The sequence below is a fragment of the Colius striatus genome, chromosome 2, assembly GCF_028858725.1.
Source record: "Colius striatus isolate bColStr4 chromosome 2, bColStr4.1.hap1, whole genome shotgun sequence".
Lineage (NCBI taxonomy): Eukaryota > Metazoa > Chordata > Aves > Coliiformes > Coliidae > Colius > Colius striatus.
In genome coordinates, this window is record NC_084760.1 from 122,123,244 (window position 1) to 122,137,323 (window position 14,080).

At 48.0% G+C, this 14,080-nt stretch overlaps 1 protein-coding gene across 1 annotated transcript in view; it reads left to right on the top strand.

The window, feature by feature from the left end:
- Positions 1–14,080, top strand: part of SLC24A3 (solute carrier family 24 member 3) — a 343,101-nt gene that overhangs the window by 153,102 nt on the left and 175,919 nt on the right. The window lies entirely within an intron of this gene.

The following is a 14,080-nucleotide window of genomic DNA, read 5'->3' on the forward strand; positions in this document are numbered from 1 at the left end:
CCACATGCCAAGAGAACAGCTCTGCATTTGGTAATGAGAGGTGTCTCTAACCATTCCCAATTGGTTTTCCCAGTGAGGATAGTTACAAACAACAAATCCCATCCACTGCAACCTGTTTGGCTTCCTGTCCAAGTCAGCTTTTATCCCAGAGAGTTCTGCAGAAGGGACAATAATATACTGAAACTAGTCCCTAGAAGACCAATCTGAGAAATTAGCACCACTCAGTTATTTTGTGTTTCAGTATTGGAATGTCTTGGCAGCATGTTTTGTAGTAAATAATCTGTTGGGATGTAAAGCAGCAGCAGTGTAAATAGGTTTCTCAGTGTTTGTTTCATAGAGAAAAAATACTGAGCCTAAGCTTTCTCATCCTGGAGGTCCTCAGGGGCAGGAGCTTGTCTGTGTGCTCGTGTGGGCTGGTTCCCTGGGAGGTGGGGAGGGCAGGGGTTGCTTCCCCAGGCCTTGGTCCCAGGCTGCAGACCTCACCCAGCACCAGCAACAGGGAGATTTTGATTTATTTTTCTCTTCACAAGTGAGAGTGTGCCACCATCAGAGCCAGAGCTGAGTCAGGCCTTAAACAAAGCTGCTCTTACCTGCAGGCCCGGCAGCTACCACCCCTCCAGCCACGTGTGGCCTGAGCAGCTGGTCAGCCCTGCGCTGTCCCTCGCCCCTGGCAGGCCCTGCTGCAGCTGGACATGCTTCCTTCCCTGCACACCCCGTGGGCAGCAAACAGCACCAGTCCTTCACTATCTCTGGCAACCCCTGTAACATCTCCCTTCTCCTCATGCTGTTTTTCTCTGGGCTTGTCTACATTTAGCTGCTCTGAGTTTGGATCTTTGAGACCAAGTTTTGTCTGTTTAAACCCTGAAGCACCCCATGACAAGCGTTCTGGACTAACACACTCAGTGCTGCTTTGCTAGTAAAACTGTTGCATCCTTCAGAGCACTAATGAGATGTGCAGGTTTAATTGGTTTCTCAGATCATGGCCATGTTTCCATCTCACTTCTCTCCCTCCTCCCCCTGTTATAAGCTTGTATTGGAAAAGGCAGACAGGAGGCTTTTATTCCATAACAAGCAAAGAGAAATTTATCTGCTAACATAACTTTCGTACAGCCAGATGCTGCCACAGCCAAAGTGTGTGCTTCTGTCTCTTTGACATTGTGCACAAACCCAGGGATGACTCTGTGTGCATCTCACTTCCCACAAGCTTTATTAGAAGTGACTTGAAGATGTTCCGTATGCATAAACTCTGTGTTCGTACAAATGGGTTTGTTACAGCAGGTTGTGACATCTCTTGAGGTTTGATTACAGCTAAGGTGGGGGAAGAATGCAAAATGTGGGGGCTGCTGTGCCAAGCTCGTGCTGTCACAAAGACACGGCTGCAGCAGGCTGCCCCTGCTGCTGGAGTTTGCCTTTTTAGACTCTTTCCTTAGAATCTTTCTTCCTCCTCCTGAAGCTTTGGGGAAGGTTGCTGTGGCTTTCATCCCTATGGGTCTGACATGGTGCTGGCCTCGCCAGGTACTGTGGCTGCAATGGTGGCCCTGTGCCCACTCAGAGGGGATGGAAATGCCCTGAGCTGGGATGTGTCCAGGGCACCTCACTGTAGCCGTGCCTCTGGCCAGGTCCCCTGCCAGCCAGCCAGCATCCCTGATCTCCCTCCTGGCAGTCTCGTGGAGGAATGAGAGGTGTGAGGCCTGAAGCACAGTGAGGAAGGAGCTCTCTTACTTCTAGAGTGGTTAATGGGCACAGATTTCTGTCCTGTCTTCCCTTGGAAAATGAGACAGCTGTAAAGCAGATGCTTCTGTTTACTTACTGTAAAAGTAAGGGAAGATCCTTGTGGGGCCAGGTCCCCTGGGCTTAGGATATTTCTTCTGGAGGCACACAGCAAGCGAAGAGCTGACCGGTGCTCAGTGGGTGCCTCAAGGCGAGGCAGCTCTTGTCAATGTGATGCTGCTCCTGCTTGTGGATTGTAAATGTCCATTTTCTTATTTTTTTCCTTTTTCCAGCAGCATAAACAGTCAGCTTTGCCAGCAGGTGCTGCTTGCAGCAGTGTTTGCCCTGACTCTTGCAGATGCTGCTGTGCATTTAGCCCTGGACAATGTCTGAGTTGCAGTGAACAAAGCCAGGCATGCCACTACAGGTTTTACCTGTGCTTGGCACTGGCTCTTCAGTTCTTCCTCTGCCCCCCTGGTCTTTCCCTGCCAGAGGAACAGCTCTGCCTCCTAGCAGGCTGCTCCATGCTTTGCTGTGCTCTGAAGGACAAGGCTGAAACAAAATGCTAACGTGCGTGTCAGAAAGTGGTGTTGAATCAGATTAGAGTGCACGTCAAGAAACTGAGGACTTGGTTCTGATAGGGGTTGTAATGTCACCTGCCCTCTCCCTGACAGAGAGTTGTGCTGTCAGCAGCATTGTTTCACGTCCTCTGGAGCATCTCTGTCTCCCACGATGCTCCTGAGCTCTAGCCCCAGCACAGACACCTCCTCCGCTGTCCCCTTGGCACAGCGAGCTGCAGCCACAACTGTCTCCCACGGGGCTCTTGAGGATGCTCAGGTCTGACTGAAAGAGGACATGCTTTGGCAGCTGCCTCCAGGTCCAGCTTTGCAGTGCCTCAGATGCCCTTTATTTCTGTCCTGTGTTTGACCAGTGAAGTTTTGAGCAGTCATTGACACTGCAGTACAAGAGAGTGGCTTGGTTTCCTTTCCTTTCTCTTCCTCAGCAATAGAAGTCAAGGAAACCTGTTAAGTTTTACATACTGAATTAGGGGCAGGTTTCTGTCAATACCTGGTTGTTTACATGACTTCTTAGTGGTTTTCATGTCACTGTTGGGCAATACTCTCCCATGCATATCAAAGACCATTTAAAAATGTGGTTTTCATCGTTTTTGACTCTAGTTTTACCTTTTGCCCACCTGCTAGGGTGCAGTTTGGTGACAGTGAATCCCTAAGAGATGGACTTTCTGCCGAAAAAGAGCTAAGCAGTTCATTTAACAACCTCAGCCCCAGCTAGAGCTTTATTAAGCAGTACCTCACAGTGCTGTTCTGGACATGAAGAAGGATTAAACAATCACTAGACTGTCAGAACAGATGTGTAAATGATGTTTGTGGGGATAGGACACATCAGCCTCCTGCACAAGTGCCAAGTGTTTGTGCTCTGCTGTTTGAATCTCAGCAGCTTCTGTGATCTCTGGGACTCGTGTTTTGGAATTGGTGCTGAACTACTTGTGACCATTTGCTTTATGTCTGTTTACTTCATCTCTACAGAACTGTAACATTTAAGCTATGAAGCTCCAGGACCCCGCAGGCTTGCGCCTGGGCTGCCTGGATTTATCACCAGCCTGTATGGAAAAGAAACACTCCTGCTGGGAAGGTGTCTGGCAGTGGGGAGGAGAGGGGGAACACCCCACTGGGTAAAGAATCCTTCACCGTCCTGGGGTTGGGCAGGAGCTCCTGTGCTGTGAAGAAGCTTGGAGCAGGAGTGGCCCTGCCATGGTGAGGAGGGGGTGGGACGGGATGTGATGTCCCTGCGAGGGGGAATGGGCTGGGATGTTTGCCTTCAGCATGGGACATGACTCTGCAAGGCAACAGGGCTGCCACAGCTGCCTATCCCTGCTCTTGTGGCTGCTCCAAGGCCAGTTTCATCCAAATGTGAGGGGTGAGGGGCTTTTGCGGTATGAAATGGCTTTAAATCTCACAAAACCCAGATTCTCGGGTAGAAGAGGGAATCCTGAGCAGGGGGTTCATCTGTCAGCTCACCTAGCAGATGTGGGTTCACGTGGGAGGAGGGTGATGGATAGGCTTTGGGAACTGGGATGCATTTGCTCTGGAACAACTGTTTTAAAGCAGTCTTGCTCTTGGAATTGCTTATTTAAAAGAGGACTGACTCCATCATTAAGTTGGGGTAAATATATTCGGCACTCTGGAGCTTGTTGTGTGGTACAACTTAAACTTTCTGTCCCTGCCTTGAAAGGTCCACCAAACACAGCTACAGTCGCTGTTACATCAGGATCTGAAAATTACTGGAGTTCATAGGCTGCAGTCTGCTTGCTGCTGTTTCCAGAGAACATACTTGTTATTTCCTGACCCCTTATCTTTCCTGAAGTTGCCTTTTTACCTGCTTTCACAAAAATATCCCGCCTCATGAGGAATTTATAATGCTTGTGCTTTCATTCCCTTTCTGTAGATACCATCAGTCAATAAAACACTGCTCTTGAAAGAAGATAAACATTTGCCTATGCCTGTAAGTTGTGTTTTATTAACAGATAGTTTATCTGCTGCTGCAAGGGCTCAAAAGAACGATAAAACTGAGGACCTCATACTGAACTTGTTCTTCCTCTGTCCCAGCTGTGTTGTATGAGTGAGCAGACAAAGGGCTACCAGCCACAAGGGTTTTGTTGCTGTTGAGAAGTGTTTTGGTGAGGAGCAGGCAGCTGAATGCGCTTTTTTCCAAGAGGTGCTACTGACTCCATGAGGATGCCCAAACGCTCTGGAGCGTGCTGGCCATGCTGGGCAGCTCCTCGGGGCTGCTGGGGTGCGCAGGCTTCTCTGGTGTGACCCCAAAACCAGCTTTCTGACCCAGCCTCGATGCCTGGGTGGGACAGAACCTGGACATCAGGCTGATGGTCTCTCCCTCTGCATGTCTAGGGACGGTTTAGCTGCAGTTGCTGTGTTCAGGGGAAGGTGACGCTGGTAGGTATGAGCTGCTGGAGCCTGCCTGCAGTGTGGGGCTTGCCACAGCTGGGCAAAGCCCGCTGCCCCTCAGTCCTGCAGGGCGCAGCGTGGGCCATGCCCACAGGCTCTGCTGGCTTCCCTGCTTCTGTACTTCCACATCCCATCAGGTGGCTGAGGTTTGTAACTGCAACCCTGAGTAACACCCATGAACTCCCTTCCTCACTGGAAATATCAATCAGGGAAAGGTTTGAAAACCCAGAACTTATCAGAATTGCCTTCACCTCCCCTGCAAAGGTTATTGGTAAAGGCAAAGAAAAAAAGGAACAAACGGATGCTTACCAGCAGGCAGACTGACCTGGCTGACAGGGAGCCTGTGGCACAGGCGTCTGAGCTGAGAGCACGCTGGAGTTGAAAGTATATAAACTAACAAGCTGTAAACTGCGTGGCTGCTGTTTCTGTTGCCCTGTATAGAAAAGGTATTTTGCTTTGCTGCTGATTTCCCTTTACCTCCACGTTCTGTTCTGTATCCTTTGGTGCTCTCTTACCCCCCATCCTGACCGGATGACACCCCTCAGGCGTGTTCCCACTCCTCCTCTCTGTACTCTGGTAGCATTAGCACAGAGACCTCAGCCCCAGTTGTGCACAACCAGCAGCAGCAGCAGCAGCCCAGTCCTCGAGCTGAGCCCGGTCTGCAGCTTTGGGCACTTGCATCCCCACTCTGCAGAACAGACCCAGTACACAGTTTGCCCAGGAAACAACCCCTGGGCAAAGCTGGATGGCAGAGGAGCAGAGAGCACTCTGCTCTCCCCTCTAGACTCTGCATCAACACTTAAAAGGGTCATGGGCTGCTGTTTTCAGGTGTCACACCAGTGAGATGAAATTGCTGAGGCTGAGGTCTGGCTGTGGTGCTTTGACAGGACTGGCCCTCTGGTTTTGCCACTCCAGCTCCTGGTGGGATGGGTGAGAACGTGGCTCCTTCTGCAAGGCAAAATAAAGCCATGGATTAGAAACTGCATAAGAACGGGGAAAATGCAAAAGCATGAAACGGCAAAAGGTCAGTACAAAGATGTGATTCCATTCACAGTTGATTAATACTGATTACGTTTCTCTAGGGAAACAACAGGTGCTTAGCAGCAAGACAGAAGGATTCATGCTGATTTTCTCTTTAATAGGAAACAGGAAAAAAACAGATCTGGGCTGTTTTATGGGAATGTGACCAAACTGGCTGAAGGTGTAACATCTGTATGAACAAATTCAGAATCATACAGGTTAGAGCAGTCTTCAGAGAGTGGACAGATCAGGTGTTTCTCTGCTCTTGGTTATGACACAGAAAACAACAGGATTTTTGTCAGTGGTCTACAGCAGCACTGCAGTTTCCAGCCTCACTCTATGAAGTGAGTTTGGGTAACTTCTTTTTGGAGTTAGGTGTGTCTATTTGGATAATATTGGAAAACACATGGAGAAAGGAAGGACCCATAAAAGAAAGTCATATCAGCAGTTACACCCCTGGTGATGTAACACCTAGCTGATTTGGACTGAGCAGAAACATTATTCATCCTACATTCACCTTGTAATTTGGGGGAGAGGGGAAGCTTTGCCTAGTTGTCTGGAGCAGAGAGTCTTATACAGTTATATACTGTGTGTGCCCTTTCTTGGACTGGCAGATCGGTCTCAGCCAAATGCTGCAAAGGACTGAAGTTCCCAAAAGCTCCATGAAATCAAGTGCCTTTTTGCATCCATCAAGAGAGGAGGGCATTGGCACAGGGAACAATGCTGGGAATGAGGCCACACCTGCTGCATGGATAAGAGCTAGGGGATAGCTCCTCAGCTGCTGGAAGAGACGCTCTGCTCAGTCATGGGCATGATGAGGACACTTATTGTTCCTTATTTCATTCTTTTCCTTCATGCAGAAGCTTAGAGCTATCTGCTTCTGGTGTGTTTTGTCTGTGGCTCTAATACTGGGCACGAAGAGACGAGCAGAGTCCCTAAACAACCAAGAACTGCGTTACTGACTGAGCAGAATCCTGATCCCATAGGCAACATCCTGGCTTTGGAAAGCAGCCCTCTGCCATGGACACAGGCATGAATCTTGCTGGGAGCACCATCTGACAACACAGGCTTTGCTGTTCATTATGGAGCTACTGCTTGGCTTAAGCCTTGGTCTGCAGAACAGCCAGGGCAGCAGCTAGAGGATGAAATCAGGAGATAGAGGCCAATGCTAAGACTGTGGCAGGGTTTTCTCCATATCCCCATGAAGGCTGATGTAGAGCTGAGATAAGGTTAGCTGTGCCCAGAGCACTTCTTGGTTTTCCTGTCTGGGTGAAGCCTGGGGTGGTGGAATTTCTGTTTTGTGGGGAATTTGTCCTGAGTAAGAAGCAGCCAGACAGAAATGGGGGAGGGAGACATTTCAGAAGTCGCTTGGAGGAATGACATGGTGATGTCAGAAAAAAAAATAAGACCCTCTGAGAGCATAATGGATAATTATGGGATTCAAATTGGAAGTGTTCTGTGCATTCATAAAACTTCTACCAGGAGAAGGAGTGTAGCTGTTTTAATCTTTAATGCATGTACAGTAATAGAAGGATGAACTGATCTCTATAGGCCCATTTGTTCCATTACTGTCCAGAAGGAAATAAATTAAATCCTATTTTAGACTGTGTTTTGGATCCAGATGCTGCAGAGGGAGAGATCAGAAGAATGAAAGCATAGGGAGAGCTGTGCCCCCCAACCTGTCCTTACCAGTCCTGGGAAGCTGTCAGAGGCGTGCACAGTGTGCTTGGTACAACACAAGGAGCAAGTGACACTGTGGTGGTCCTTGGAGGGGTTGCTGTTTTGGAGGAGAGAGGATCTTCTCATGTCAGACATTCAACTGACTCATATTTTAAGTGCTAGGAGGATTTTAATTACAGAAGTTGATTTAATTCCAAATACTTATGCTTTGAAGAAAATTCCCATAACGGTGCAACCAAGAGCATCTTCTCTCCTGGATATGAGGAACCCCCAAACCTAGCATTTGAGCTTTTCTGTCACTTTTCAGTTAAAACCTTTTAGCTTAGTGGAGCTGAAGGCAGCTCAAGCTGCAGCATCTCGGGAGGTGAACTCTCGTGACGAGGCAGCACAGGGATCGTCTCGGTGTCGTGTGACCGGGAGCACAGTGCTGGTGCCTTTGGTGCAATTATGTTTTTACATTAGTTCCACGTTTTAAACTATTTTAACTTGATTATTTGCCTGTTGGTATTTCGCATGCATGATACCTATAAGTAAGAAGCACACTTATCATACTTGAAGCTTTATTACTGAAGGATGAGAGGTGGGAGAGAACTGTCTGCCTCTAGGTGTGAAGGGACGCCATCCCATGATTTCACAGCCCTGACTTGCATCCACCTTCTCTCCCTTCCTTAAACTTGCTGGTGAGGGCAGAAGATGTTTGTGCTGTCACCTGGGTACCTTTATGCTCTGCACTTCTGATTTTTAGCATAGCAGTGTAAAGAAGCTGTTAAACACTGGAAGCCTGGACTTTGTGCCCTTCCAATTGCTTTTAGGGATACGATTGCTTTAGAGCTTGTGGGAGAAGCTTGGGTTTTCTTGTCTGTGTTGCATGCCCTGAATTGGGACTGAGAAGAGCACGCAGAAAACGTCTGATCTACAAATGTGTGTTGATTTGCGTGAATGCAAGAAACTGGAAGAGATTTCAGACAGCTTGAAGAGTTCCAAAGCATCAGCTTCTGTCTAGAAAGAGTATCCTCTGTAAGATAAGCAAAGCACCCCTTCGCACACATGTGCCTGTTCAATTCTTAATCTTCCCTTTCCAGTTACGTAAACAGTGCAGGAACAGTATTAACTGTGCAGCACTCCTAAGCTGATTCGCTCGCCCCAAGTTATCAGACACAGAAGCACTGCAGGGCTGGTTTGCAAATTGAGTTGGATTTTTTTGCTTTACATCTGTGTTATTCTGAGCCCTTATGTAAACACTTGGAATGGAATTTCTATATATACCCAGCTTGTTATGCAACCACCCTGTGCACTGATGCCAAGGGGGTTTAATTTTCTCATTGGTGGCTTTGAGGAGTGGTGATGAAGCATTCTTTGTGTGGAAAACGCAGAGAACGATCAAGTGAGAAACAATAAAAATGATGGGAAACAAGGACAGTTACAAATTTAACATGGGGGGGGGGGGGGGGAATGAACCGCTCCCAAGTTGCAAAGCTATTTCTGGTGAGTGCATGATTACTGCTCCAGTACTACTTGACTACATTTGTTCTTTATGGAAATGATTGAATGGTTCAATATATGCATCTGTTTTACAACCCGCACCGAATACATTCTTTATGTATTATTAATGAAAAGAGCTTATTTATAGCAGATGTTTAGCTGGATAGTAATGGAAAGCATCGTGGGAAGCGTGTTCCACCAGATCTTGGGGCTGGTGCTTTGTGAAGTGAGAATCAGCACAGGATGAGAGCAGCTCTGGGAACGTGCCGGGGTGGCTCTAGCATTCTCTAGGTGCTCTGTGCAGGAGCAGCTCTCAGCAGTGAGGCTTGGACATAGACACCTCCTGAAAGCCTCTTGGAGATATTGAATTTACTTCGTATAACAAATTGGTTTTTTAATTGAAATGGAACTAATTTTGCAATTAATGTGTCTCGTACTAAAAAGTGCAGTGTGAAGGAAAAATGAAGGCTGTGACTGCTGAATCTGCTGTAGCAAAGCTCACACAACCCTCAGTGTGCTCTTCTGTATGTGTTACAGCCATCTCGGCACAGCCACTGGTGACAGCCCGTGCTGCTGGTCCCAGGCAGGCTCCTCTGACACTAGGCAGGTTGCTCCCTCCCTCTGTGTCCGAGTCCTCTGTTGCTCACGTGTGGCTTCTCTGCACAACCTGAGCCCGAGTAGCACCATGCAAACGCTGCCCATCATGCCTCTGGGAGCTGTGTCAGAGGCATCACGCAGCTTGATGGAGCATCCTGGCTGCCAGCTCAGTGACTTGGTAACACTGAGCCCTGCAGCTGCGAGAGGCACAGCTGCGGCCGGAGGGCTGGCAGCTCACTGTCTGCTCAGCCTCAGCCTCTGTGGGAAATCACAGGCTGAAAATAGTGGAAGCTTTAAAACAAACAAAAAACCCAACAAACAGACCCTGGTGAATTTCCTTCCAATATTTACCCCAGAAATATTTCCTAAAGGAGTCCGAAAACACAAATGTTTTGCTGATGTGCAAAGTGGGTCTGGAGCAGCGCTGGGTCGCTGTTGCTGATCCGAACCTCTCTCATCTGGCGTTTGGGGCAGTTGTTCCAGAGGGAGCAGGGGATGGAGGTGCTGGGAGCTGCAGTTCAGCTGCTGCCAGGCCCTGCCAGAGGAACACGAGGTGTCCCTTGGACAGCGGCAGGCCTTAGCACCAGCCTTTGAAACAGGGGTTTGGTACGGTGTCACACGCCGCTTGCCACTTTGGTGCATTTGGTCTGTAAGGAACTTTGAAATGCTGATGAAAAAGATTTTTTTGCACACCTTGCATCACAGCAGCGTTTGCCTTCGTCTGTGCTCCTGCTGGGCTGCCCGAGGTCTGTCAGCACCTGAGGCTGAGGATCAGCCGAGTAGCTCCTGGTGCCCGCTCCCCGCGGGCTGTGAGCTGGGGCTCTGCTCCGAGCCCTTGCTCTGGGTGAGGCAGCAGGCTGAGCTTCAGCCACTGCGCTGATCTCATTTAACACCCAGAGCTGGGTGTGCATAGCCTTTCGAGCCAAAAGTCCACACATTGTCTGCTTAATCCTCGAATCAAAGCAAACACACACGAAGAGGGGTTTTGAAATAAATGACTAGTTTTTCACGTCTTTGTTTTCAAAGTAACTGTTGAAATCAGAGGTTAAACTGCAGCAAATGCCTTCTTTCTTTCTTTTCCTGAAGGATAGTGAGAAGGCAAAACTGAACTGAAAGTTCTGGTGTTTTAGTTTGTGACTTTGAGCCTGTTGTTTGTGAGACCAATAGAGCTGAAGGCAAAAGCTTTTTGGTATTAATCGGGAAGATTATCTGACAGCTGTTTCATCTTTGCACGGCTTTGCATCGCTGTCCAGAATAATACCATAATACCACATCATCCAATTATACTTTTTCTCTTCTCATTAGGAGTGTGCCTTATCTAAATGCCTCCCTATAAAGCTGGGAGGGGGTGAGGGGGGTCAGTTTATAGATGTGCAGGAAGAAACTAGCTTATTTTCTGACTTGCATAACGTTTTCAGATTCCCAATATAATCTTTGCGAGCCTGGGTGTTTTGAGTCGCCACAGGCTGTGGGTAGGAAATAGATTTGTTTGTTTGTTTGCCGTTGGTTGGTTCTTCCTTCTCATAGCTGTTCTGAATGCAGAAAGCTGTGAATTCCATTTAAAGGGAACTAAAACTGCTTTGTTTCACCTTCATTACCAATACAGATTCCTGTGGCTGAAGAAGAAACACGCAACCCTTTTGCCACTTAAAATGTGCTGCTCTTCCTGTCTTTTGTCCAGCTTCAGTAATACAAATAGCTGTATTAATTTTGCACTGAATGTCTCATGCCTGTGATAAAATCCTGCTCCTCTGTTAACTCAGCAGTCCAAGCCAACACAACATGGGAGTGTTACAGGGCAGCACTTGTGAGCCTCCCCTCTCTTGTCAATGCAATTTTGACTTGTGAAATGAGGCTATTTCTGTACAGACAAGGTCAGGTGTTACCTTTAAATAGTTATTGCCTGATTTAAGTTAATGTATTGCTAAAAGACATTCAGGTTTTGGTGCATCTCAAGACTTTAGGAAGGTGCTGCTGCAGGGAAGCTCTCCATACCACGGCACCTTGGCTCTGCCTCGACACCAAGGCTTTTCCTAGGGGCTGTGATACCAGCCAGGACGCTTCCCTCCTGCTGCAGCACGGCTCTCAGGGGAGGGGAGAGCGCTGCAGAGAGACCAGGGAAACCTGCATGTTCCTCTTCTCACCCTTCAAAGCCGTGGTGGTGAGTTTGGAAACACAACTCTAAAGGTAAATCAGAAGAGTTTCAAACGTTTTTCGACTTCGTGACCTCTCTTTGAAAAGCAAACCCTTAAAAATTGGGGGCTCAGCTCGAGTCTTGGCAAGTTCATATTTACAGCTGGCACACAGGTCAGCTCTACAACAGAAATCCCCATCTGTGTCCACATCCACCCCAGGGAAAATATTGGGTACGCTTCAGCAGTCAGGAAACCAAGCTCCTGTGAAGGGGCTTCATGCTGGGGGAAACCAACTGTATCAAAGCCCCAGAGAATTATTCACTTTTTTATAAAGCTAGGACTTTATATGTATGATTGTGTGTGTCAGTCTGAGTATTTTAACAACAGACAAAATGATCACGGCAGTGATGTGACATCTCTGCCTCTGCAAAACCCCCTCTAAGTGCTCTCAGGCTTTCCACTGGCAGCACTCAATTTCCAGGGCTTTGTGTCTGTTGCATACTTGTTGTGTCAGGCTGAAATTTGGTGAAGGAGCTGTCAGACCAGTGCAAACCCTGACCTTTCCTTTTTTTAGATGGCTGTTCTGTATCTCTGCCGCACTGCTGGAGAGGGAGCAGGGCATGTCCCCATCAGTGCAGCTGGTTTTGCTCAGCAGCTGCCCCTCAGCAAGGTGAGATACCTGTGTTACAGTGGAAGAAGTGGAAAGTTGCCTTCTGCAGACGGAGGCTGGCCTCTTTGTGTGGTGTGATGAGAACAGTCTTTCAGCACTTGGAGTGTCTCAGGATGTTTCTACCACTTGTCAAGCTCCAGCAGTTCATCATTTGCACCAGACCAGCCGCTGGCCCCAGGGGCAGCAGAGCTCAGGCTTTGGCTGCTGGTGGAGGAGCAAGTGGCTTCTCTGAGCAACTGACTCAGCTGGGGCTTTTGTTTCATGACACTGTGTTATTCCAGGCTACTGTGGCTTGAGTTGACAAGAATCAGCATTTACTGCTCTCTGTCTGGAACTCTTTTTCCTAGTGAGTTTCCAGACTTAATCCCTCTTGCCATGCTTATAGTTAAGACAGCCTTAGCTGACTCGAAACACGTGCCTGTAATTTGCCTACAGGCAGCAGGTCACAGCTCAGCACCTGGGTGTCTGGTCTCCTGACACACACTGACCAGGGCAGCACCTGGCCGTGCAGGGGGCTCCTGTCCTGTCTCACAGCACTGACCCAAGGACCACACTCTGACACACTAAAAGCAAAGCTCAGATCACAGGTGAGCAGTTCCGCTAGTACCTGCACAGATGTGCCAGCCACCACCACGGTGCAGCGGCCGCAGGAGGCAGGGAATGTGCAGCACTGTCACACAGGCAGCACACACGATGCCTTTCCTTGAATAGGAGCTATGTCATTTCACTCATCGTCATACCAACCCTTACACAGCCTTAACTGTCTCCAGCTCATACACAACTCTGTCTTCTGTAAGTGTTCTTAAATATCCTTCTAGAGCACTTAAGTGCTTTGAAGGCTAAGAAAGGGAAAAGCCTGAGCAGTGCGATTCCTTTATTACCTGTTACACAGCTCAGGCTCTCTTTGAGTTCAAGGAAACGCCAGTTTAATCAGATCCTGTCTGTCGCAGCTCTCGTTCACAGGTTGGTAAGTGCACAGGCTGCAGAGTGTGCATACAAACACTCTTTTTTTTTTTTGTATTCAAGTCTTAGATGAGTTAAACTGTTCCTTTATTAAGCTTACCTTTAATTTGGTGTAATCTTAAAAATGAAGTGATACCTAAATCCTGTTCCTGATGAAACAGGAGCTAATACAGCTTTCCCAGTTAATCCCTTTCCTCGTCAAAACTATTTATGATGCTTTTTCTCGGGATGCAGGAGTATGGCTGTTGGGAAACAGTCACTGTAGGCACATTTGACATGGCAATTCAGCATGCCAACGTGTATCAAGCCATTTCCACCTACTGTCATATTACATATGAGCAAATATGTGTTACGAAGGTGGATTCTGTATCCCATAGAGCAAATTTCACAGTCTGAATACACAGCTACTTCCCAAACCTGGGAAATCCAGGGCTCATTGTCTTGGGTTAGCACATAACCTTCTCAAAGGAGAACGTTGCTCCGTTTGGATTGCTCCTGCCAGATGTTATTGAGTCATAAGAAAGGAGAAAATGTTGGTTAGAGAAGAGTGTGTCTTGTGCCATCCTGTAATCACCTAATTTGCAGAAACAACTGTGTTAAATGTCACACAGCTAAGAGGTACACAGAGCAGAAACAGCTTTCTGCACACCTAACCATGGGAAAGGATCCCTGCTAGGATTCTGTGTGCTGCAGGAACAGGAGAAGGTTCAGATGACAAAAGGAAGTGGACTTAACCATACATAGCTGTTTGGGGATGTGTTGCAGTGGGTTTGGCTGTGTGGCACCCTTGTGTCAGGAGGCACTTTGTAACTGCTGGCTGCTTGAACGTGCAGTGACTG